We start from the raw sequence: 24,774 nt of genomic DNA, 5'->3' as shown, positions 1-24,774 counted from the left end.
CCGTTTAGGATAGGGAAAGTTAGTTTTGTGCGACATTCTGAGCACAAGTTACAGCCAGGTGCGGGATGGAATGCAGCAAGTTACGCTGACCAGCTGTTGCGAAGTGGAATGGAGGCTACAGGGGCCATCGAGCCGCTGAAAAGCGTAAACGCAACGATTCGCATGGCGCAAGCTATAGGCAGAAGGGGGCCACTGGCGCAACCGGGGTGTGGGACGTACATGACTCAGAGCAATGCGTTAGCGTCACAGAGGCACACAGCTGAGTATAAATAGGTGTTGTTTTCTAACGAGATTCATTGAAGTGTGGCAGCTCTCCTGGATGGCGGGGCGTGTCGCACCACCAGCTACACGCGGCAACAGATGGGGCGACAGCGTCCCAGCCCGTGGCGGGTCGTTGGTTCAACCCTCTGAGGTCGACGCGGGGTCCGCAGCCGGCCAGGGCGGGCCACTCTTCGGGTCGCTACTGCAGACAGTCGTCCCGTCTCCCGACACACGCCGAGGACTTAAAGGCGAGGGCCGCAGGTTCGGACGCCAGAACGGGGAAGGTCGTTGCCGCCGCGTTCCCATCTACGCCAGCCGAGGAAGAAGCAGCACCGGATCCGGCCTACGGCTCCCGGTGGAGCAATGTGGAGTCAACGGGGCCGCTGAGTCGACTGCTGGCGCAGCCATCCTGACGTAATCGGAACTCTACAGCTGGCGAACAAGGCTGGCACGACACAGCGTTGCGTTGCACAGGCCGCTGGGGGTACTTCCTCAACAATGCGGGACCTGTGACGCAGACCGAGGTGAACGAAGCTCTGTGGTGGAAACGAATAAATCATTTGAAAAGCTCGGCCGAGTTTTAATGCGGCACCTCCTGGCACCCCTCCACTACACCTCCACCACAACATTAAAAAGTGCAGGTGGTACAATACTTCCTTGCTTAAGTCCTTCTCTTATTCCTAAGTATTCAGAGTTCCCCAATCGTGTTCTAATTCTACAATTGTGTCCTCTGTACATTGTATTTATTACATTAATGTATCCATCTTCTACACCTATCTTCTTCATTTCTTCCCAAAGTCTTTCCCTGTTAACTGAGTCATATGTCTTTTCTATGTCTATAAAAACCATTATCACAGATTGTCTACAGCTTAAAACAATAAAGTAGACCGTAATGAGAAGCATTACTGACTTACACGTTCATTTGTGCGATTTAAATATGAAGAGGCATACCTGTTTTATAAAAACATGACGATGACGATGCTGGCACTGATGTTGTGTTTAGCATTTGACGATGCCATTATAGCTCCAGTACATTAGGACATGTTTTTATAAAACAGGTATGCCTCTTCATATTTCAAGAGCACGAATGCACATGTACGTCAGTAATACTTCTCATTTTCTGTTTTATTTTTTTCGGCTGTAGACAATCCGCTAGTGTATTTGTGTTTATCCCACACTTTTCTGTAGATCTGAAGGTGGTCATTACAGACCGAAACTGGTAGTCCGATGACAAAAAATTTATGACCATAGAAGTGAAGTAAAGGAAATTTATTTTATATTCAAAACACTGTTCAATCCGCAACCATGTCGCAGCTTGTGAGAGCCATATTTCTTCTATGGTTCAAACCTAAATGCGGAGTTGGCATGTACGTTCAAACAGTCATGATTTCATTGTACGTTTGATCCCCGAAGCTTAGGGAGCTAACATGTGCTTGTGTGGGAGCACTCGGCTCGGAAGTAGTCAGTTCGAATCGTTGTGACGTACAAACTTTTGATAGCCATTGTTTCAACGGCAAGCGGAGGAAATATTCCTGTTCATCATACTTCTCTTCAAAGCCCTTGGCTACATCGGAAATTCCTCCTGTGTCACGCAGTATGTACGTGTGGTATTGTTGATGATGGTCTGTTGATCGGATGGGGTGTTAAGGTCATAGGGCTCCTTGGTACGATTCGAGATGAGTGTGCTATATACCAGCATCGAGTTCCAACCTCTCCCAGCGTCATAAACAACACGACATTAACACACCAGATGCATACAAATTAGTCGCCTACACTCAACGTGTACGATTACCACACAACACTCACAATTAGGCAAGTAAAGGTGCCATCGTGCAGGGAGAAAGGGAACCATACCAATTACGCAGTTGAACTGACCCTTCGATGTCTCCCAGGCAGCACACCATTGAGCCGTGCACGGCTCGCGTTTATCCTATTTATTCTTTGTCATCTTCTATTACGGCACTGCCACCTCGTTTTCTTATTCTATTTACTGGCATCACTAACTTCCTGCACTTCTTGCCCGTGAGCGGCAGCAGCAGCGCGTATCGATGACTGCACTTTCATACCATCTCTGGAGCGACCGATAGTATTACTGGGTTGTCGTGTGTCTGGCAGTCAGTTCGGGACGGACCAGCGGTGCAATCGCGACACAGCAGCAGTGAAGCTGGGTACGGGGCGCCGGTGAGGCACCGACAGCCAGTGCTCGCCGACCGCTGGCGACACAAATGAACTGTCCCACAGAGGGAGATTGGAGCGGGACGACCGTTCGTTGGTCGTTCGGTTGGTCGTCTCATCCTTTCACCGTTTCCGGGCCTGGAAAGTCGGTCGATTGGTGTGGAGCAGCGAGAAAATCTCCGTGGCGCGTAGTTTGACCGAGGCCGCAGGCGGCGTCCCCGAGCGGTCGGAGTGTGTGGTGCTGTTCCCACTGCTACGAGATCCGTGGCTCACCGATCCTGGACACGAAAGTTGAGTTTTGACTTAATATACCAGCAAGTCACGACTGTTCACATTGTGTCGTTTGGATTTCCTTGTCGGCTGTTGGGAGATTAACGCGAGCAACAACGTGTGTTTTCAAGTTGGCAAATTTTAGCCAGCCCCTGGTGAAATTTAACTCTACTTGGTTATCTGAATTGAAGTGCACCAGCGGAATCTTCTGTCTTATGGCCGTTAACGTTCCGGTTGCCTGCCCTGGCCGTTGACGTAAATTCAGGCAGTGTATTTTCCTCATCGTGTTGTCACTGTCCAGCACGGTGTGTAGTTTGACAGCTCAATGTATAATTAGTTGTGGGCATCAATACCTTCTACGTTGTTCCATTGAACTCCCTGTTCTGTGCTGGTCGGGTGGAGCGGAAGTTATCTTGTCGGTGGGTCCGTTGACTGACTGTCGGTTGGGTTGTCGTCGGATCGAGAATGGTTGGGCAGACTACCTGTCTCACCTAAGCGAGCGTTAGTGTTTGAATTCCAGACCGACCCTCGGAAACTTCCGAGCGCCGTTGGGTGTACTGCCTTTTCTTACTTGTTCTTGTTGTTTGTGTTTGTATGGCTTCCAGCAGATTTTTAAATTAAGGTTGTTTTGCCCTTAAGGCGTAAGATTGTCTGGGCCTTCAGCCTGATTTAAACAACTGTTTTAAGTAAGGCCTTTGGTCTTTTTAAAAATTTAATTTTGTTTGAGTCTTATGCGATGGGCCTTCAGCCGATGTTACATTAAGGTAGTTTTGCCCTTAAGGCGTAAGATTGTTTGGACCTGCAGCCTAATTTAAACAACTGTTTTAGGTAAGCCTTTGGCCTTTTTAAAAATTTGATTTTGTTGAGTCTTCAAGGATGATCCTTCAGCCAATTTTTAAATTAAAGTTGTTTTGCTCTTAAGGTGTCAGATTGTTAGGGCATACAGCCTAATTAAAAAACTGTTTTAATATAAGGCCTTTTTCCTTTTAAAAATTTAATTTTGGTTTGAGTCTTAAGAGATGGGCCTTCAGCCGATTTTTTAAAAATTAAAGTTGTTTTGCTCTTAAGGTGTGAGATAGTTTGGGCCTTCTGCCTAACTGAGAGACCTGATTTAAGATAAGGCCTTCTGCCTTTTAAATTTCGCTATTTCATAGAAATCATTGATCGAATTTAAAAATTAAAAGTGCTGTCATAATCTATTCGTTAAGAGGTATAAGCTTACGTTAAGGGTTTAACATAGTAAGAAGTATTAAACTTAGAAACTGTGTACATGTCTTGAGCCAGCACAATATTCATCCAGTATTTGAGAATGGTGCAAATGGCTCTGAGCACTATGGGACTTAACTTCCAAGGTCATCAGTCCCCTAGAACTTAGAACTACTTAATCCTAACCAACCTAAGGACATCACACACATCCATGCCCGAGGCAGGATTCGAACCTGCGACCGTAGCAGTCCCGCGGTTCCGGACAGAAGCGCCTAGAACCGCACGGACACCGCGGCCGGCCGTGCATTGTATAACACTCCAAATATAGAGTCCCTAATGACATCCCTTTTGACAGCAAAAGATATATAAATTAGTTATCCTGACCTTGACGATAGCTACTGTACAAAATATAAACACTATTGAAAGTCTGACCAACAGAAATGCTAGGGAACTAACAACATCTGTTCCACGGAAAGAACTAAATGAAAGACTATCAGATGATCACTTAATCTACGAAGCATGAAACTCTAAATAAATAATTCAAAATATACGCTTTACGAAGGTTAAAAGCCAGACGGGATAAAGTGATCAGAGATAACATTTACCCAAGAAAAGAGCTGTAGCCGCATCGAGCTGTTAAGCTCGCTACGACTACAATGAAAAACTTCAGTGGAGATGCTAATCCGCTGTCTTGTAGACGTTGCGATAGAAACACCCTTCTTGACCGATATTAACAAAGTTTTCAAGTATCGTCTTGACGTATTAGTCAGAGTTCTGTGAAAAGGTGAGTGAGCATTTACCGTTTAGACAGACAACGGAACAGATGTTATGCGCGGGGAAAAGTAGCTCGTGTGATACTTAATCAATTCTGGGACTTAGTCGTCGTGATATGTGATTGTCACGAACATTGAAGGACACATCAATGTAGCAGACGCCGACATAAACTCTACAAACAGAATTGAGCAGGAAACATATACACGCAATCATGAAGAATTCACAGGTACGCCGTGTTGTCGGAAGCTGTAGTCAACGTCAGAATTGCTGACGTAAATCGTAGCTTCAGTTCCCTGAATGACAGATCGGTCATTGTACCGAGAAGTACAATAAACTCAGTTACAACTTTAATACTTCGTGTCGTCTACATCATTTAATTGAACTTTATTGTGTAACTGTGAATCATTATTTTCTTGTAGAAAGCCGAAGATAAAGGTGATTGAGTGAACAGGAATTGAACATGGTATTACGACACTTTCTGTCCGTTATTTGGAGAATACAGTATCTTTGGATTTAGGACGTAGGAGTTGTTGAATTAACACCGTAGCGGCGCATTAACGACGATATAATACTTCACAAATCAAGATCCTCGCAAGACTGTCATGTGGCATCGGCGTGAATAGTGGAACTTATAATTCGAGATATCATATTATCTACGTTTGAACATTCATTTGCAAAGCGGGCATAAAAACTACTGTTATCAAGTTTCGCGTAAGCCTACAAGCCCGTCGAGAACACGCGAACGATATTTGGTTTATTGTTTCAGATAAAGGGAGTTGTTGCGGTACCGAGTTGTGCAGTCGCCGTGTGTAGCAGTAAAGAAGTCAGACATCCTTCGAACACCAGTGCTTCAATTATAATCGAAGGCCGCTTATACATTTCGGCGTGCTGCTCCATCGATACGCGGTTATCTGTTGAAGGGAGATAGTCTCTGAAGCTAAGCAAACAATGCGGGACTTTGATGTGATTCTTGAGTTTCTCCCGGCGTATTTGATAATCAAAATATCCACGGGTGTACTGCCGGTCTATAGTGTCCAACGGGCACAATATTTCGGCGATCATACATGTCGCCATCTTCAGGTGAACTGACGGACTGAGCTCCTGTGAACGTGCCGGCACGGAGATCCGTGCGCTATGACTGCTCAGGGGGAACTGGGTTCGGTCGCGGCGGCGGCCGGTTTAAGTACCCTCCGCCCGCGGCGCGCTCCCTCCGCTGTCCACGCCCCGCGTCACGGTCGCGCGGTGGAACAGATTGCGACGGCGTCTGAGATGACGTCGGTGTGATGGCTCTGTCCGCCGTAGTCGTCACAACTATACGTTTGCTCGATTTACTCTTGATTAACCCGATCGCTGGTTCCCAAGCCTTGCTAAGATTATAGCCACAGTCACGGTTTATGAGGTCGTCATTGGTGCCTCTCTAACAACGCTGTCCCAGTATCTCGACTTCTGTACCAGTATCCTCGTGCGTTCATACTCCATAGCGTGATTTTCCGACAAACAATGTTCAGCGACCGCCGACTTGCTCGGATACATCAGTCGAGTGTGCCTCTGGTGTCACGGCATCGATCCTCGACGGTACTCATCGTCTGACCAATATATGACTTGCCACATTGACACGGAATCTGGTACACGCCGGCCTTCCTCAAACCGAGGTCATCTTTGGCGCTCCCCACCAGTGCACGAGTTTTATTCGGAGGACAAAACACAGTTCCGACCCGGTGTTTCTTCAAAATGCGAGAGTTTGTTTTAACAGTTACAGATCGGAGTTGTCACGATCGACGGACGCCGATCTGTGTCAACCAGACTTGAACATCCATTTCCATAGAACCGACAAACACACACACACGCACACACACACATACACACACTCGCCACATTATTTGGCGCCCAACGCGCGGGGCCTACGCTCCGCGCCTACGAGACACACAAGCCCACCTACAGAAGGAGTTCGACGCAACGCGTCGGAGAATTGAACCAGAGCTGAACGTTGGTCGTGACAGCGACACGGCTGCTGACAGTGACGTGAGCGAGATTCCAACAGCACGCAAACAAACAACAATTATTAACTCACTACTCAAAATAAGTGATTGTCCAGGTACGGTAAAATTTTGTTGTTTTACCTAGTTGGGAATTTTAAGAATTTCATTGTGCTGGTGTCGAATAGATAGTTAGATTAGGATCGTGTGTGATTGTGACAATAACTGTTGTGGGTACTAGTAAAAAGTGATAACAAATTTTAAATCATGTCGCGGGGATGGTAAAAGTTGTGCAGTGATTTTGAAAAACATGTACAGGAGTCGTGTGCTGATATAAGTGAGGTATCTGACAATGATGAAAATAATCAAACGATTGTTAAAGTTGGGGTAGAATCTTTGGTAATTTCCAAGAATGATTTCCTATCGAAGTCGCGGGGTCCTAACGAACCATATGAAAAGTGCGATAGCAAATCGATCATGCGACTCCGGTAGTGGGTGTTGTATGTTAACAGTGGTCACTGCAGCAACGACAAAAAAAAAGTTACAAAAATACTTGTAATTGCAAAGGAGATGACTTACCTTACTCGTCGTCGGTGTTGCCGTCATGTCAAAGTCCGTTACGGTGACCTGGATGGATAATTTGGAAGAGTCGAACCATGTATTCTTCCTCGTTCGTTTTTCGCACTGTGCGCAATGAAATTGTAACGGTATTTCAGCATTGAAAATGTTCTTACGAAGTTTTTCACACAACAACAGTCTACACAGTCCCTTCTTTCCTCGTCTGGTATTACTCCATATTTGCGACAAAAAGTCGAACAATTTTCTACGCCGGATAAACATGGAATTAGGTTTTTCCATGTGAGAGAATCCGTCGAAGAAACGTCAAGCACAGCAGACATCCCACTCATTAGCGACATAAATCGTCTGGGTTTCCCTAGCAACTCACAAACAATTCGCGGAGGTATGTAATTTAGAGAAACTAAGAGAACGACGAAAAACAGATAAAAATGACAATCACAAATAATTGATCACAACACCCGCCATCGGAGTCGCATGATCGATTTACGATTGCACGTTCGATATGTATCGTTAGGACCCCATGACTTCGATAGGCAGTCATTCTTGGAAATTACCGAATCTTTTGGTGAGTCAGATAAAACTAATGTTCCTCATGTATCTGACTCCGGGCCGGAAAGTAATGAAAAGATATCCAATGATAAGACTTCCGATAAGGATAAAGTCGACAGTGAATACATGACGAATGTTAAACCAACGGGTTCAGGAAATGTAGATGTCCTTAGTGTCATATGGAAAATTGAATATGTTGGATGATTTAAAAGTTAAGTTCGCGGAACAGCAAACAACTTGGAATACTAAGTTCACTGAACAGCAGACAACGTTGAATACTAAGCTCACTGAACAGCAAGCGACTTTAAATGTTAAGTTCTCTGACATGGACATTAAGTTCGCTAAACAACGTTGGAGGATAGATTCTCTGGTATAGATACAAAGTTAACCGAACAGCAAGCATCTATACATGCTAAACTCGCTGATCAGCAAAAGGCTTTAGAAATTAAGTTTGATGAACAACAGGCCAGTTTAACTGTAATTTGGGAGGCCAAGCCAGCCGAAGAACAGGCTAAGGTTGATTCTAAGTTCGACAACCTAGAGTCAAGATTAGCAGAACGAGAAAAGGAAGGCGTTAAGGTTATTGACTGTGTCAATAAAATCGACGAAAACGTCAATACGTTTTTAGAACAATTCGGTGGTATATCTGAAAAGGTAGATGCCCTATCGGATAATAACATTTGTATCACGGAAATAGTAGAAGGATTGTCGGATCATATGTATGATTTAGAGAAAAATTCGTTAGTTAAGGGTGGACGCGTATATTTTAAATCAGAATAAGAAACTGGTGGAAGATTTATCCGAATGGATAGAGACAAAAACAGTAGAAATTAACGGACAAGTACGTTCGGCCATTGCAAGTGCGCAAAATCAAATTAAGAGCCAGGCGATAAATAATAATTCCCTGATAGAGACTTTTATTGACGGATTCTGTTAAAGACCAGATAGTTGACGAAGGCACTATGGGTTGTAAAGTAACAGTTAATAACACTCGGTATTCCGAGCAACAACCAGTGGGCGATTACAGAGAGGAAAACGAACGAATGTGCGATAGCGTAAAATCTAACTGCGAGATAAAACGCCCGCGGATGCAGAATAGTAGATGTGTAGATGACCCGTGGGAGGCTAACAGCCAACTAGATGCGGAGGAGATCCTTACGTTCAGCAGGGCTGCATCTCATCACTGAAAGTCGGACATAGCGCTTTTAAAAGTCGACAGTTTCCCTCGTTTTCAAATGAAAAGAATAATATCCACCCAAGGGTGTTCCTCAAATCATTTAAAATAGTATTCTCTCGTAGCTGGACGGAATACGACAAGTTACAGTTTATTATGCGAAAGATCGTGGGAGAGGCAGCGTTATGGGCCGCTGAAGCTAGCGAGACCTGTAGCTCGTGCTCTGAATTTGAGAAATTGTTGCTGGCTAAATACTGGTCTCTGAGCAACCAGGAGAACCTGCGTAAGGAGGTGTATTAGTCAGAATTTTATAATTCCAAAAAGGGAACCCTCAGGCAGTATTTCGAACGCGTTACTGGACAGAACCAATTTCGAATAGAGAAGCTATCCGAATACTTAAAGGTAGTTTACCATTAAATATTCGAGAGAAATTAATTCATGTTCCTGATTCAGACATCGAGCAGTGCCTCTCAGTGATCGATTCAATTGATATGCTAATTGATGATGCAAAACAGTGGCAGAATAATAATAACAAACAATATTATGCTAAGAACAACGGTGGAAACAACGGTTGGGATAGTGGTGCCAAATTTAATAATCAATCTGGGGAATTCAGCCGTAATAACGGTAATTCCAAGAATGGTAATGATCATTTTGGTCACTCCCAAAATAAGAATCAGAATAGGAACTCGAATTATTGATATTCGAAAGGGAATGTTGTGGGAACCAACAATCAAGTGCCAGGAAAGGGAAATTCCCAACGAGTTAATGTTGTAACCACTAATAGGAAGAGGAAGTACACGGGGCAGAAACCATTGAACCTTCAATACTACCATAATAGTTGTAGTAACAATTACGTTCCTATGAATCAACAGACTCAATCGAGTTGGGGAAATTGTCCGATGCATAATGTAAGTTGGGGAAATTTAAACCATCCAAGTGTATCTTCCAGGTCCAATAGACCCATACCTTTATCAGATGAAAGAGGTAGAGTTACAGATAATTCGTAGCCAAAACCGGGGAACGAGATTGATGTAGTTGAGGTCCACGAGCGGGCGAGGAACCGAAAGGAAAGTCGGTCAAACTCCTCGGGTGACTGGTATTGAGGAGGGAGACACACGTCGTGAACTAATAAATATATTGGACTACAATAAGGAGAGCGATATTCTTGAAGATCTAATGTTAGAATCGAGACCGCAAACAAACGAGAGTGGATACATTTTACAAGCAATTGTAGAGGCAAAAATCAATGGCGTGCTGATGAACGTGCTCATAGAAACAGGAGCGACAGTTAGCGAAATGACAATGAGCTGTCTAAACTTGGTTAGTTAACAAAGAAAGATACTCACCTTACCGGTAACGGACTGCACGGTGTCAGGATCGTTTAGCGCAAAAGCGCAACGCATTATTAAACAGATATGGGTGACGGTAGAACTGCAAGGGGTAGACATTAAATGCACCTTCTTAGTAGTATCTCGGATGTTAATGCCGTGTATTTAGGGGATGGATTTTTTGTGTGACTACGGTGCAGTGATAGATTTTAAGGAGGGTGTATGTACTTTCATGGTTAAAACTCAATCGTTAAAGGTAACTTTATTAAAGAGGAAACTTATTTTGGGAAAATATTGCCAAAACGTAACTGTTGACTGCCTAACTGTAAAGGTTTTACATTTGGGAAGTGTGGTGTGCGTACTGTAAGACCTTCAGTACACATACCATCAGATTATTTAACTTGTCGCTCTAACGAAGTAGGCGAGTGTCAGCAATATGTCTCGCGGTCTTATCGTGGCGTGTTTATCTTCTGCCGTTAGGTCAAACGATACAAATGCCACTGGCACACATAGAGTAGCAGATTGGCGGCGACCAACTTTAAACAGAACTTGATTAATCTTCACGCACATTTATTTAAATAATAACAAGCATAAAAATTACTTAACTTGGTTCTGGATGCTATTTACAATTGACAATCTGAAGCTCCTTTGGTATTGGTACGTTAATCTTATTCTCACGTATATCTCTGATACTTGACTTTTATCTTCATGGCTATGTACAGGAACATGGTAATCTTATTAGAAGCAGACTGAAACTTGACTATAGACTGGTACAGACAAATGTAGACTGGTACAGACTGGTGCAGACAAATGCAGACTGACTAATCGGAGGTCTGTACACTCGTTATAATACCTCACGCGTTCATGTATCACTGTGCGAGTGTGATGCGCGAGGAGAAAAGGTTCTACGTTAGCAGCAATCTCATTGGCTGCGTTACATATTAATACACGGATCGGCGGAAGCAGAATATGGTCCGTCTTAATGGCAGCGGAGACGGACGAGCGCTGCGCCTGCGCTGTTGTGCTTAGCGGGACGCGCTCTAGTGGGAAAGTTGTGTACGCGCTGACTACGCGGAACTATGTACACAGCAGGAAGTATTTCTTGTGTGGAACGAAACGATGCTGAGATAAATGTGTCAAGCATCATGGAAAAGGTACGTGAATCGGAATGTCTGTCTATCGAACCACAAGACGAATTGGAAAAAGTTTTGCAACGATATATGCCCATGTTTAAAAAGAAACCGGCCATTATTAACGATTTTGAATGTTGTATTCAAACGTATCCACACTCTACGTTTTGTAAACCCATTTATTCGGTTCCCTGGTCAAAAAGAGAAGCCGTGGCCAGAGAAACAAAAATGATGATAGGTTGGGGAATAATTGAAACTTCGACTTCTGAATATTCGAGTCCATTGCTAGCACCAAACGGTGATATTCGGCTAGTTCTTGACGCTCGCGACATTAACAAAATTATAAAACCCGTAAGAACCTGTCCTGGAAGCTTGGAAGAACAGTTGCAAAAATTTCATGGGGTGAAATTTTTGACCTCCCTAGACATCCCAAGTTCCTACAGGCAAACGAAAATCTCAAAAAAATCGAGAAAATACACGGCATTTATTTTCCTGGGACGGAGTTACCAGAGCAAGGTAATGGCGTTTGGTCTCAATATTAGCGGAGCTATATTCATAACCGCTTTGGATACAATGCTGGGACCCGATTTGTTACAGCGTGTCACTGTATATGTAGACGATCTACTGATCGCCACTGAGACCTGGAGCGAGCATATTGAGTTAATTGATCGAGTGTTTAATAAATTTCTTGAGTATGCAGTCACGATCAATTTAACAAACTCTAAATTTGGTCGGAATCAGATAAAATTCTTAGGACATATCGTGACGCCAGAAGGAATTATGCCGAATCCTAAAGAGTTGGATGCCATTAAAAATTGTCCGTATCCACAAAACAAAAGAGAATTAAAGACATTTTTGGGCCTCGCCTCTGTCTTTAGGAAGATTGTCTGTTACAATTATTACGGAAAAATATTATGTGGCAATGGACGGAAGCGTGTAGTAAAGCTTTCAATAAAATTCCAAATGACTTGGTAAATGCTCCGTTAATACATCATCCCCAAATGGATAAAGACTTCTATGTAGCGTCGGATGCAGCTGAAACAGGCTTAGGTGGTACAACGTTCCAAATGGAAGATGAGAGTAATGTGTAAACGATAAAAATTATCGCATTTGCTAGCAGAATCTTATCCGGTTGCGAGAGATCGTACAGCGCGAGTGAGCTTGAAGTGCTTACAATTATTTGGGCGCTTAAAAAGTTTCGATATTTCGTGTATGGGAAACTAATTATAGTTTATTGCGACCACAAAGCGGTGACGTTTCTTATGACCAGTAGGATGCTGCATGGTCGACTAACACGTTGGGCATTGTTGCTACAGCAGTGTAATATAACCGTTAAGCATGTCAGGGGAAGGGATAATGTCGTCGCAGACACCTTGTCGAGACTACCTACTGAAAAGTTAGATGAGATGGAAGGAGAAAGGGTAACGGGCTTCAAAGTAATGATGTTCGTAACACTTCCATTTGGAAAAGAATTTATTGAAATGTGTTCACGAATAGGACAGATGCAAAAATTGGACGCTGAATGGGGAAAAATGAGAAACAAATTAAAAGAAGGAAATCAGAGAAATGTTAGTGATCGTTACCGGTTACAATCAGGTGTAATATTTTATCGAAAGACCGAGGAGGGTGACTGGTAGGTATGCATTCCATCACAACGTGTTGAGACATTGTTATGGTTCACGCATCATGCTAAGATCTAGGTGGGGACGTTTTGGAATTCACAAATGCGTGATGAAGTTACAACAATGTTTTAATCCGGTTTATTAAGAAGAGCTCAGGAGACACTCAGAAGGCGTAAAGTTTGTGAAAAAGCAAAGCCTGTTAATTATTGAAATAAGGGTGTAATGCATCCCATTATACCGGCAAAACCACTGAGTATAGTCTCGTGTGATACGTGTGGACCGTTTCTTGCAGCCAAAGGTAATTTTAAGTGTATATTCGCGTTGTACGACCTATTCTCAAAGTATGTGAAACTTTAGACTGTGCGAACGACCAACGTGACGCCGATGTTGAGAAAGATTACCGATGACTATTTGATTAATGTAGGAAAACCGGGAAAGCTTATATCAGACAACGCCTCATATTTTCGGAGTAAAGCGTGGAAAGAAACGATGAAAGTACATGGAATTCCGCATGTATTCTTTTCACACTTTAATCCGGCACGAAACCCGATCAAAAGAGTGTTTAGAGAAGTAAATAGATCTGTAAGAACTTGTGTACCGAATCAACACCATAGGTGGATCGAATTAATTGAAGAGTTTGAAAAGATGTATGACTTACCACATACAGGGCGATTCAAAAAGAATACCACAACTTTAAAAATGTGTGTTTAATGAAAGAAACATAATATAACCTTCTGTTATACATCATTACAAAGAGTATTTAAAAAGTTTTTTTTTCACTCAAAAACAAGTTCAGAGATGTTCAATATGGCCCCCTCCAGACACGCGAGCAATATCAACCCGATACTCCAACTCGTTCCACACTCTCTGTAGCATATCAGGCGTAACAGTTTGGATAGCTGCTGTTATTTCTCGTTTCAAATCATCAATGGTGGCTGGGAGAGGTGGCCGAAACACCATATCCTTAACATACCCCCATAAGAAAAAATCGCAGGGGGTAAGATCAGGGCTTCTTGGAGGCCAGTGATGACGTGCTCTGTCACGGGCTGCCTGGTGGCCGATCCATCGCCTCGGGTAGTTGACGTTCAGGTAGTTACGGACAGATAAGTGCCAATGTGGTGGCGCTCCATCCTGCTGAAATATGAATTGTTGTGCTTCTTGTTCGAGCTGAGGGAACAGCCAATTCTCTAACATCTCCAGATACTGTAGTCCAGTTACAGTAGCACCTTCTAAGAAAAAGGGACCAAAAACTTTATTGGCCGAAATGGCGAACAAATGTACAACTAAATGAAACTTTATAGCTCCCTTAATTCGCCGACAGATAGTGCTTAGCTCTGCCTTTTGTCGTTGCAGAGTTTTAAATTCCTAAAGTTGTGGTATTCTTTTTGAATCACCCTGTATGTCAACTGGGTATTCACCCAATGAGGTGCTATTTAATAAGTGGGATAGTAATAATTGGCTTAGTAATATACCATGTATTCAAAATGACCCAAAGGATCGTGATGCAATTATAAAGTAGGTATACCCGAACTTGCAACATAAAGCAAGTATTCGTAAACATCAATTTCACAAAAAGCTAGGCTTAGTAGTCACTTACAAGGTTGGTGATAGTATTCTATTGAAGAATTGTCCCAAGTCTTCAAAGTTCAGAAAAATAAATCGAAAGTGGAACAATCTCTATAAGGGACCATATAGAATCATTAATATCCCACATAAAGGAAGCTACTTATTAGAGAATGAAGAAACCAAGAAGATTAAGGGTGTGTATCCCCACATTGAATTAAAAAGATACTTTAGCTAACTGAAAATTTACCCGTTAATTCCGCAAAGGAGAAGGCACGATGCAGAAATATGTTACAACAATGTTTGTGAGTTTTTTGATTATTTTATGTGTAGAATTAGTGGACAGTGAATTATTTTCAAATAGTAGTACTAAAAGAGTTACTGATGTTACGATTTTATGCGAGAGAATATCGTTACGTTAGTGTAAGTTCACTTTGGGTGATTCCTAATAAAAGGAAGAGAATTGTATTAAGGGTTGAGTTCAAAGACAGTAATAAGGAACAGGAGATTTGTTGGATCTAGTAAATTCATTAGGAAACGTTATGCGCAGCACGTTCTCAACAATAATTAATTTGTATTCATTTATCTGCGTTTAATTAAGTAGAAATCGTTATGTTGATGTTCTCATGTTAACAGTTGATGTTTTCATGTTGACAAGCCTCAATATGTTTTGTTTAACGAGTCACTAGTTTAGAATACGCACACGAGCACAATGAAAGATCTTATCATAGTCATTTGTTCAAATGGTTCAAATGGCTCTGAGCACTATGCGACATAACTTCTGAGGTCATCAGTCGCCTAGAACTCAGAACTAATTAAACCTAACTAACCTAAGGACATCACACACATCCATGCCCGAGGCAGGATTCAAACCTGCGACCGTAGCGTAGCCATTCGTGAATAGGGGAATATATTTAACAAAATCACTTGTTTTGAGGAGTGAGATGCTAAGAGAGGAATAAAAGTGCATATGAAATAAATGACTGAATCAGTAATGCTTGAAAAAGTAAAAGCTAACTGATAGGAAAAAAGGAACGGTGCTGGTGTAAGGAGTGTTGTACGTGTTTACAAACTGACAGTACACGTGTGACAGTGAAAATATTAGCTAAAATACTTACCACGAACATTGTTAATTAAACTAAGGAACAACGCGCAACGATAAACTTTAATAAATGTGTAAAGACATGCGAAGTGGGGAAAGCAGAAGGTGATGATCATTTGAAAATAAACAAGTCCCGTGATGGAGTTCGGAAGGCAAAGATATACGACTGCGACAGCTAATACATAACGACTGTCACCAAGCAGAGAGGGATCTTTGACGTATAAAAGAATCCGTGAGGTCAGCGATTGTTAAGCACAAAGGTGAAGGAATATCGATATAATTATAATCGCCACAACAATAATGGCAATAAAAGTTAATAAAAACAACTAAACATTACTGCAAGAGCAATGTTCAGAAAAAAAAGTTATCCCTAAATTTCTGTTAAACTAACGATATTTGATTTCATGTCATGGCCCGAAAAGAGTAGATGTTTCAGCATACTCAACAGAGGTGATGACTATCTTCGGACGGATTGTTCTGACAGGCTGGTACAGTCTAATGGGAGCGCAGCCACTGAGCAACGAGAGCAACCAGACGAGAGGGCACGATAGGACCGTACTCGTTGCCATCGACGGTCCGATGCAGCTTCAACCTGGTCGATCGATAAGAAGACACTGGCATCGAACCGGACCATGTTCACTGCTTTGCATGGTCTGGTGCGGTTGCAGCGGCAGTGTGCAATGTGCCGAAGATATAAGTGTCATGTTAAAATGAAGTGATGAATCATTTAAGGAACATGAAATCTAGGCTCATTATTGATGTATAAAGAACACTGCAATGATTTTGATTTTTTGCATGTGTATGTGTTTGGACGCTAATAAGCCAATAAAAAAGATACTTCACCTGGTTAGGGACGTTGAAGCGGGAAGTCAAGTACCCACTTCATCGTCCTGGGGGCATATATAACACCCCAAATATAGAGCCCCTAATGACATCCCTTTTGACAGCAAAAGATATAAAAATTAGTTATCCTGACCTTGACGGCAGCTAATGGCAACAAAATATTAACACTGCTGAAAGTCTGACCAACAGAAATACTAGGAAACTAACAACATCTATTCCACGGAAAGAACGAAATGACTGACTATCGGATGATCACTTAATCTACGAAGCATGAAACTCTAAATAAAGAATTCAAAATATGTGCTTTACGAAAGTTAAAACCCAGACGAGATAAAGTGATCAGAGATAATATTTATCCAAGAAAAGAGTTGTAGCCGCATCGTGCTGTAAGTTCGCTGCGACTACAATGAAAAACTTCAATGGAGATGTTAATTGGCTCTCTTGTAGACGTCACGATAAAACACGCTTATTGACAGGTATTAGATTGTTTGAGAAAGATCTGGAATTTTGAAATATTTCAAGTATCGTCTTTATGTATTAGTCAAAGTTCTGAGAAAAGGTGATAGAACATTTACCGTTTAGCCAGACAACGGAACAGATACTATACGCGAGGGAAAAGTAGCTGGTGTGATACTTAATCAATTCTGGGACTTTGTCGTCGTGATGTGTGATTGTCGCGAACATTGAAGGACACAGCAATGTACCAGACGCCGACATAGACTCTAAAACTAGACTTGAGTAGGAAACATATACACGGACTCATGAAGAATTCACAGGTATGCCGTGTTGTCGGAAGCTGTAGTCAATGTCAGAATTGCTGACGTAAATCGTAGTTTCGGTTCCCTGAATGACAGATCGGTGTGCTTTCCAGTGCAGTGGTTAGATAATTCAGAAGTTCAATAAATTCAGTTACAACTTTAATACTTATTGTCGTTTACATCATTTAATTGAAGTTTATTGTGTACCTGTGAATAATTATTTTCTTGATAGAACGCCGAAGCTAAAGGTGCTTGAGTGACATTATTAACAGGGAACAGTAATTGAACACTGTATTACGACGTTTTCTGTACGTTATTTACAGAATACATTATCTCTGGATTTACGACGTAGGAGTTGTTGAATTAGCACCGTAGTGACGCATTAACGACGCTATAATACTTCACAAATCAACATCCTCGCAAGACTGTATGTGACATCGGCTTGAGTGGTGGAACTTATGATTCGAGACATCATATTATCTACGTTTGAACATTCATTTTCAAATTGGGCATAAAAACTACTGTTATAAGTTTCGCGTAAGCTTACAAGCACGTCGTGAACACGCGAAGGATATTTGGTTTATTGTTTCAGATAAAGGGAGTTGCGGTACCGAGTGGTGCAGTCGCTGTGTGTAGCAGTAAAGAAGACAGACTTCCTTCGAACACCAGTGCTTCAATTATAAGCGAGGGCTGCTTATACATGTAAGCGTGCTGCTCCATTGATACGTGGTTATCTGTTGAAGGGAGGTGGTATCTGGAAGTAACCAAACAAAGCGAGCAGTTTGTTGTAACAGCTACAGATCGGAGTTGTCGCGATAGACGGACGCCGACCTGCGTCAACCAGACTTGAACATTCATTTCTATCAAGCCGACACACAAACACCCTCGCCACAATTGGAACGCAACGTGGCGAACTGTCGGCGCGGTATATTCAGACGTACCTTCGACCTGGTACTTGACGGCGAAGATAAAACAAAATGACTCAACAGAGACTCCATAGGATCCATCTTGCAGATTCGCCGTTATGTGTGAACTGCAACGTCCAGGATACAGACGAACACCGGCTCATTGTGGGACGGCGGAAAAAACCTGGTATTGTGTGCGTCAAATTTTGGCTCTCTTTTTACGGATGTGGCCCTCTTATGTCGATTCCCGCTCTCCTCTACCTGGACGCTATTTACTACCTGAGAACGAAACAAAACGCTGTCACGTGGATCAGGGGTCACGCGGCACATTATTTATTTGCAAGTGGTGTCATAGAACTCATGGATTTTTGGAACTATTCAAACGGTCGTCATTATGTTATTCTGAAGAATCCTAAGTACCGTCAATACTTTTCGATCTTCTTGCGCCGGCCGAAGTGGCCGAGCGGTTCTAGGTGCTTCAGTCTGGAACCGCGCGACCGCTACGGTCTCAGGTTCGAATCCTGCCTCAGGCATAGATACGTGTGATGTTCTTAGGTTAGTTAGGTTTAAGTAGTTCTAGGGGACTGATGACCTCAGATGTTAAGTCCCATACTGCTCAGAGCCATTTTTTTAACTTCTTGCGGAGCATCTACGATCCGCCTCGTACCATGATTAGCTATCGCAGGAGATATATGGCTCTGAGCACTATGGGACTTAACATCTATGGTCATCAGTCCCCTAGAACTTAGAACTACTTAAACCTAACTAACCTAAGGACATCACACAACACCCAGTCATCACGAGGCAGAGAAAATCCCTGACCCCGCCGTATCGCAGGAGATAAATTTGATACATTCACACAAGGAGATGAACAGATAACGGTACCTACAAGACATTACAAAAAGACGTGCCATGAAAATAGGGTGGCGGGGCCCGTGGAGTATCGACGTCACATGTTCGTGTTACAGAAATGTAACTTTGTGTTTATTTTATTCCTTTCAGAGACAAGTCATGGAAAAGACGGATTTTTTTTTTGTTAATAACCAAATGAGTATTCTCCTGTGGCCATTTAGCCCCTCCACATGTTCCTGTTTGGCGACGGAGACATTGCGGCTAGGCCGTGTACAATGACCCCTGCCCACTTTGTCCTCGAGACCATTCGTTTTGTACCTTTAACCAACTAAGAAAAAGTCAGAAAAAAGGGAATCGCTCTTTGATAAGCAATCAAAACGTTCTCGTTAAAAAGAAAAAAAAAAGTTGTCAGAGCATGTGTCTACTAAGTAGGTTATCCAGATTCGAATCTCGGTCAAGCACAAATTTTCAGCCTTCCCCATTGATGTAAATCAATGCCCTCTACCAGCTACATATCGTAATTCCTTTGTCTCTTGAATCATTTAAGTAGAATATAGATGCGGAAAGAAACAGACATCTGCCTACTCAATGATATAGATCTGGCGTACGACAGAAGTGATTTCGAGAAATAATGGAAATTATGAATATGGTCGCCCGATTGTAGATTTGAGCTTTTGTTGGTATTAATGATGAAGCACTACCCCTGTTCGACGATGATGGAAAGTTAATTCGCTGCAGTCTTCTTTTACACCTTCTCACCTTAAGTGATTCAGCAAAGATAAACATAAAAGTCACGGCTGACAGATATGAACCTCACTCCGTCCGAAGCTCCGTGCCACTGCATTCCCGCACACAATACACCCGTGCCAAGATTGGATCGCTTCATGACTGTGGCAGAATCGTTATCAGTATATGGCAGATGGGAGTTGACTAACTTTGGTAGCTAACAGCAGTGTTTAAAAATATGCGCCCGGACTCGTTCGCCCCCTTTTAAGCTCTCCACACATCTGACAGCTTTTAATATTACTGTCCCGCTCTCCGCGCAGCGGCGATCATTGCGCGGAGGAAGCGCAGCAGATTGTGTTGTGAATCCGCAGCGGCTGCAAACTAACGGTTGTTAGCGCGCCCGCCGCCAGAGAGCGCGCGCGTCGAGTGTAATGGCGCATTGTCGGCGGGCGGGCCCGGGACCAGACAAAACAGGATCGCGCCGCACCGTGGCGAACCGCCGCCGCCTGCCGCCGCGAGAGATCCTCCAAGTTCCATTAGCAAGGCGTCGCCCGCCACGAGGGCCATCCGCGCGGGAGCCGCGCCGAGGAAAAACCGCGGCGGAGGGTGGGTGCGGCGGCGAGGGAAGGAGGTGAGGCTGGGCGCGCAGCGGCGCGAAGCACGACGGCTCCAGGAACTCAGAAGCGCTGAACCTGGCTGAGGCACAGGCTGCTTCTAACGGTCTCATATACGCCCTGCGTGGAAAATAATAGGAGAATACAATTGGGGACCACGTAGTAGACGACGTGAAGGAATCCTCCTACCTTGGAAGCAAAATAAGAAATGACAGACGAAGCAAGGACCTAAAAACGGGCTAGCACAGGGAAAGAGGGCATTCTTCATTGTATTGGTGCGCATATAAGAACGCAGCGGTGTGATACTTTCTGCCCTGAGAGAGACGGAGAATATTTTGCAGCGAAGCCAGTGGTTTCCCTGTCTCTGTCCCACACCTCGCGCTCCAACCCTTCTCCACCCTGCTAGCTGGCAACGCCGGTGCTAACGCTACACCGAGCCACAGTTTCTGCTTTTGACTCTCCCTAGTACGATTTATATTCTCGGGAAACTACACTCCTGGAAATGGAAAAAAGAACACATTGACACCGGTGTGTCAGACCCACCATACTTGCTCCGGACACTGCGAGAGGGCTGTACAAGCAATGATCGCACGCACGGCACAGCGGACACACCAGGAACCGCGGTGTTGGCCGTCGAATGGCGCTAGCTGCGCAGCATTTGTGCACCGCCGCCGTCAGTGTCAGCCAGTCTGCCGTGGCATACGGGGCTCCATCGCAGTCTTTAACACTGGTAGCATGCCGCGACAGCGTGGACGTGAACCGTATGTGCAGTTGACGGACTTTGAGCGAGGGCGTATAGTGGGCATGCGGGAGGCCGGGTGGACGTACCGCCGAATTGCTCAACACGTGGGGCGTGAGGTCTCCACAGTACATCGATGTTGTCGCCAGTGGTCGGCGGAAGGTGCACGTGCCCGTCGACCTGGGACCGGACCGCAGCGACGCACGGATGCACGCCAAGACCGTAGGATCCTACGCAGTGCCGTAGGGGACCGCACCGCCACTTCCCAGCAAATTAGGGACACTGTTGCTCCTGGGGTATCGGCGAGGACCATTCGCAACCGTCTCCATGAAGCTGGGCTACGGTCCCGCACACCGTTAGGCCGTCTTCCGCTCACGCCCCAACATCGTGCAGCCCGCCTCCAGTGGTGTAGTCCGCCGCTCGTGGTCTCGCGGTAGCGTTCTCGCTTCCCGAGCGCGGGGTCCCGGGTTCGATTCCCGGCGGGGTCAGGGATTTTCACCTGCCTCGAGATGACTGGGTGTTTGTGTTGTCCTCATCATTTCATCATCATCCAGGAAAGTGGCGAAATTGGACTGAGCAAAGATTGGATAATTGTACGGGCGCTGATAACCACGCAGTTGAGCGCCCAACAAACCAAACATCATCATCATCATCATCCAGTGGTGTCGCGACAGGCGTGAATGGAGGGACGAATGGAGACGTGTCGTCTTCAGCGATGAGAGTCACTTCTGCCTTGGTGCCAATGATGGTCGTATGCGTGTTTGGCGCCGTGCAGGTGAGCGCCACAATCAGGACTGCATACGACCGAGGCACACAGGGCCAACACCCGGCATCATGGTGTGGGGAGCGATCTCCTACATTGGCCGTACACCACTGGTGATCGTCGAGGGGACACTGAATAGTGCACGGCACATCCAAACCGTCATCGAACCCATCGTTCTACCATTCCTAGACCGGCAAGGGAACTTGCTGTTCCAACAGGACAATGCACGTCCGCATGTATCCCGTGCCACCCAACGTGCTCTAGAAGGTGTAAGTCAACTACCCTGGCCAGCAAGATCTCCGGATCTGTCCCCCATTGAGCATGTTTGGGACTGGATGATGCGTCGTCTCACGCGGTCTGCACGTCCAGCACGAACGCTGGTCCAGCTGAGGCGCCAGGTGGAAATGGCATGGCAAGCCGTTCCACAGGACTACATCCAGCATCTCTACGATCGTCTCCATAGGAGAATAGCAGCCTGCATTGCTGCGAAAGGTGGATATACACTGTACTAGTGCCGACATTGTGCATGCTATGTTGCCTGTGTCTATGTGCCTGTGGTTCTGTCAGTGTGATCATGTGATGTATCTGACCCCAGGAATATGTCAATAAAGTTTCCCCTTCCTGGGACAATGAATTCACGGTGTTCTTATTTCAATTTCCAGGAGTGAATATCTGTCGCTTCCTCGTTTAATACTCGCGTTTAGTGTAAGCCAAACCTCACGATATGTAAACTAACATGGAAATCACCTCTAAACGTCATAAGCGCGCCCCGAAGCGCAAGCTGCATGCAGACTGACGCTGTGGGCAGGAGCATCACGTGATGCAACGCTCCTTGCCAGTGTGCATCGCCCCATCAGCCGCCTTCTTGCGTACACACCAATAAAAGAGAGGAGGTTTACTAGGATCAAACGTAGGCCTTCATGTGAAAAAGAAATTTCTGAGAATGTTTATGTGGAAAACAGATTCGTTGGAAAGTGACTCGTCGAATGTGGGAAAATAAACGAAACGTTTGAGACGTGTTACAGAAGCGTGTTGAATAGGAAGCGGACTGACAAGAACTGAGGAAATTAGAATTATATTTTCATACCTTCAGCTGCTACTGGGCGTTGATACATATCACCGGGGTCAGGTGAAAATGTATACGCCAGATGGGACTCGAACCCGGGGATCTTCTGCTTACATGGCAGACGCTCTATCCTTTTTTTCTGCCTTTTGTTTGTTGTTGATCGTTGTTTGGTCGTTGCGGACGTCACATGACATCGCATCATGTTCGTTTGTTGAACATTCTACTCAGTTTTTTTATTACGGAGACCAATCATCTCTCTGACCGAACACACTGAGCTACCGTACGGGTGTCATGTCCGAAAGAACAGACACCATATCCGCATAAGTGCATAGTTCTGGCAACACCGGCCATGACCTTCTTCTTCTGTGCGGATGCACACATGTTCCCCGAACTCTTCTGGGACTTGGTAAGAATGTCTTCCACGAGTAATGAGTGTGTTGGGGTGGGACACTACGAATGTAGTGTGTGGACATACAAAGTGAGAATGTGGGTCTCGCGGGAGGCGTGCGCGAGATAGTTCCTGTAGTCGCGCTATCCTCTGTGCCCTCGGTGGCTCAAATGGCTGCTGGCACGGTAGCTCAGCGTGTTCGATCAGAGGGTTAGCCGCCCTCTGTAATAAAAAAAAACTGAGTTAATCGATCAACAACGAACTTAAACGCATGTCTTACGACGTCCGCCCCGAGCAGATGAAACGATCAAAAGCGAACAAAAAGAGATTAAAAAAAAAAAGATGGATAGAGCGTCTGCCCCGTAAGCAGGAGATCCCGGGGATCGAGTCCCGGACGTGGTACACATTGTCACCTGTCCCCGTTGATATATATCAACGCCCAGTAGCACCTGAAGGTATTAAAATATACGAGGGCTATCCACAAAGTACATTGTTTTGGAATTAAAAATAAATAAAGTATTGGAAAAATTGTTTATTATATACAGATGAAAGCCACACTTAAATACTACTTTTCTACATAGTTGCCATTTAAATTAAGGCACTTATCGTAGCGATGGACGAGCTTGGAAATTCCTTCGTCGTAAAATTCGGCCGCCTGCGCCTTCAACCACGTGGTTACCTCTTCTTGAAGCTGTGCGTCGTCATCAAAACGCTGCATAGCCAACCACTTCTTCATTGCTGGGAATAAGTGGAAGTCGCTCGGTGCCAGGTCGGGACTGCACGGCGGATGAGGAAACAACTCCCACTTAAACGATTCAAGAACTTCACGAGTGGCATTTGCCGTGTGGGCCCGGGCGCTGTCGTGAATCAGCAAGATCTTTGAGCCCAACTTTCCCCTGCGCTTGTTTTGTATTGCTCTTCTGAGGTTGTGCAGAGTTTGGCAATATCTTTGAGAGTTTATTGTAGTGCCTCTTTCCAGAAAACCCACAAAAATCACACGTTTTCTGTCCCAAAAGACAGTCGCCATCACCTTCCTTGCCCACATTGTCAGCATGCATTTCTTGGGTTGGGGGGGTGAATTTGTGTGCCCCCACTGCATTGACTGCAATTTTGTCTCGCAGTTCACATGCTCAACCCATGTTTCGTCACCAGTAACGATGCGATCGAGTAATGAGTCGCCATATTTCTCGTAAGCGTCCAAAAACGTTAACGCTGCAGCCATTCGCTGATTTTTGTGAATCTCTTTCAAGATTTTTGGTATCCATCTTGCACAAAACTTGTGGTAACCAAGCTTTTCGGTAATGATTTCGTGCAACGAACTTTGTGAAATTTGTGGAAAACTCATAGGGAGTTCCGTTATTGTGAAATTACGGTTTTCACGGACCGCGGCATCGACTTTTTCGACAAG

Source organism: Schistocerca americana, chromosome 7, assembly GCF_021461395.2.
Source record: "Schistocerca americana isolate TAMUIC-IGC-003095 chromosome 7, iqSchAmer2.1, whole genome shotgun sequence".
Lineage (NCBI taxonomy): Eukaryota > Metazoa > Arthropoda > Insecta > Orthoptera > Acrididae > Schistocerca > Schistocerca americana.
This window is presented reverse-complemented; position numbering follows the sequence as displayed.